Below are 3022 nucleotides of genomic sequence, written 5' to 3' on the forward strand. Positions count from 1 at the left end.
CCCCCCCCCCCTTGGATCCGCCCTTGGCTCAAAGTTTGACTCATTCAACTCATTACACTTTGACTAACTTTAAATGCTTTATCGTTCAGGCGTAAATAAAGGGAGTTTTTTTACAGAACACATTATATACCAAAAGTAATTAAACCACTTGATTGCGAGTCACGGGTTCGCCTCAACAGCGGGTGATTTAATGGAGATTTTAATTGAGTCCTTTGATGCGAATTATATCGAATCTCTCTTTTAGAGTGCAATTTAATATAAAACAGTCCAGTTGTTACAACCAGCAACAATCTGGTCCATGACTTTTTTCTCCATTGCATGCGAGATTTGAGCCCCGAAATGATTTAGAGCGATCTTGGCACAAATCAGAGCCACCATTCCAACCATTCCAACCGTTCTGTGCCGTTCCTTTGGGCCGTTTTCTGAATATAAAAAGCACCCTTGACAAATGCGGAAATAAAGTTTAGAATCAACGGTATATTTTTTCGAAACGGGGATCGACCATAAATTTGAACTTTACCCCCGTCGCGTCGTGTATTGCTGCAGGATCGGAATTATTTCGCGATTTTTCCTGTATCCGGCGCAATTTGCTTCGAGGAAACCGGATGTGCTCTTTTCGCTTGTTGGAAATCTGCATAAATCCATCCCTGGGGTGCACTTTGGCGCTGAGGGATCCTTCGAATTCGGTAACTTTAAATTTAGGCCCACTTAATTTGCACTCTTCCGCAAAATGTCGGTCTGCTTGGTGTCGCATAAAGTTTGTGCCACAATTGCAAGACTGTGACAAAAGCGCTCAAGAAGTTAAGGAAATTCGAGCAACTTTAGTTTAGCTCAAAGAATTGTTTACGGCTTAATCAGCTCCTCAAAAGGCCTTTGAACCTTTTGAAACGATAATAAGAGCATATCGTGAGTGAAAGATTGTAACCCTGAAGGGTTTAGCGCGTTGTTCAATGGGCTCATTGCGATCCTCCCTTTTTCGCGATGAAAACTGCACAAAATATAAAGCATTTTGTTTTGGATTTTGGGATTATCCACAACTCCACCATTGAACGTTTTTCATTGTGAAAAAACCCGTTTTCAATCCCTAAACTGCGCCCAAATTTCATCCAGTGTTTTCGTGTTTAAATTGAATTTTTCTTTTTTTTTATTTATTTTTCTGGCTGCGTCTAATTGTTGTTATATTAATTCCTTTCCTGGGCTCCACTCACAGTGTGAAACAAAAATAATTTGTGTATCGTTTATTTCGTTACGTTTCGGCGAGACAACAGCGCCATCATCAGATTTTAAATATCATGCAAACTCATAATTGGAATGAAATCTGATGAAGGCGCTGTTATCTCGCCGAAACGTAACTAAATAAACGATATACAAATAATTTTTGTTGCACACTGTGACTGGAGCTTAGTAAAGAAAATAATATAATTGCATTTTTAAGTTGGAACTATACTATAGGTACCATATGTTTACTATATAAAAATTCGTATTGGCACTAATCCAAAGTAACTGTCGATTATTTTTGGGTGCTCATTTCCTCGCATCCTAGCGAAAAGAATTATGCTAACAATTTGAGACAAAGTTATTCTTCAACTTCCTTATGAATTATTCGATTATTTGTTTGTTGTTATCAAAGTGGCTTCAACATCCAAATAGCTGCGACACATAATTGAGTCCAAAACAAAGCAAATGTGCCGACAGTTTCTGGTAACAAATGAACAAAAGCTCCATTCTCTATCGACATCGCGCAAAGATGTCCACATTATAGCGCTAACCTAAATTCGCTGATTTTACATAGAGCATAAAGCAAAGCGCAACTTAACTGGAGAAGTTTTAGTTGAACTATCATCGTGATACCATGAAACTTATGTAATTTGTCCAACTAGGTTAGACAAGGCACTGTTTAGCGCCAATGGAATTAGTGGGTTTAATCGGCTTGTTCTTGCATGCTTTGCTTCCGCCGTGCAGTTTATTTTAAAAAATTTGCGCCATTACATGTGTGGTTAAAATGGACCTGAATGGTTCCTTTTCAAGAGTTTATTGCAACATTCTTTGCCTAGCGTAAACCTTCTGACGCTAAAAAAAACATCAAACAGGACATTTTCATCAGTTCTTTCACTTTTCCAGAAAATAAAACGTTGCAATAGACAAGACGCTCGGGGCCCGCCCGTACAATTCGCACTGGAATTTATGATCGCATCGTAAATTTGCAGCAACTACTAAAAACACTATAAAATGCGACTCGTCCTGCTCAAGCTCAAACAGGAAATTTGAATAAATTTGTAAATATATGACCGCTTTTTTCTTGAAGCAGAAATCTAGTGCACGTCTGGGAGTTTATCTTGGCGAGATACATTTTCCTGCTTTATTTAGAGCCACGCTGCCATCCGGTTATCTCTAAGTTGGCATGCATGAGCAGCGAATTGAATAAGCATGACTGAAATTTTTCGCTTTATCTGCAACAAGGTTTATCAACTTTATCAACAACAAGGATTACATCGAAAGCTTACATAGATAGACATCTAAGCGTTCTCTCAGGCAACTGTGACTAACGTTGGGCCCTAAAAGCCACCAGAACTGTTCACTTTCTCCAATCGAACCTCTAACTGGCTTAGCCTGGAAATACGATCCGTAATTTTCTTGTCACTCCTCGTTACTCGATCGCATCAATTTGAAAACTCCAAGCTAACACTGAACTTGTTCAGGTCACTGTCTTCGAGTCCATTAAGGGAAAGTTTAGTTACTTTCAACTGAAGGGCTCACTATGGCGCAAAACAATTTGTTAAAGTTTAAGCTGGGTTTTTTCGCCAATAATAATGAAAGTTGGTTTGAGGGTTATCAGGAAAACCTACAGTTGTTGGCACCCCGAGAGTTATTGGCACATTCTTCATAAAACAATTAAATTTAGGGCCCCTACAATATCGATTGACATCACAAGAATTTTTTTAACATCTGACATCATTGCCGCTATAGTAACCGTTAAAACTGCAACCTAACCTATAATTGAGTTTTGTTAATGTCAGTTCAA

The 3022-nt window shown here is 38.7% G+C and overlaps 1 protein-coding gene and 1 long non-coding RNA gene across 2 annotated transcripts in view; both read right to left on the bottom strand.

Moving 5' to 3' along the window:
- The window catches only part of LOC109543104 (leucine-rich repeat-containing G-protein coupled receptor 5A), a gene marked incomplete in the record, with an annotated part of 85470 nt that overhangs the window by 53594 nt on the left and 28854 nt on the right, over window positions 1-3022 (bottom strand).
- LOC125503018 lies at window positions 1921-3013 on the bottom strand. The gene is made up of 2 exons (XR_007280651.1): window positions 2505-3013; window positions 1921-2450 (listed from the first exon to the last, which is right to left on the bottom strand). It is a non-coding gene; the product is annotated as an uncharacterized LOC125503018 (long non-coding RNA).

Source organism: Dendroctonus ponderosae, unplaced genomic scaffold (assembly GCF_020466585.1).
Source record: "Dendroctonus ponderosae isolate FM_Combo_2020 unplaced genomic scaffold, Dpon_F_20191213v2 Dpon_F_20191213_1, whole genome shotgun sequence".
NCBI lineage: Eukaryota > Metazoa > Arthropoda > Insecta > Coleoptera > Curculionidae > Dendroctonus > Dendroctonus ponderosae.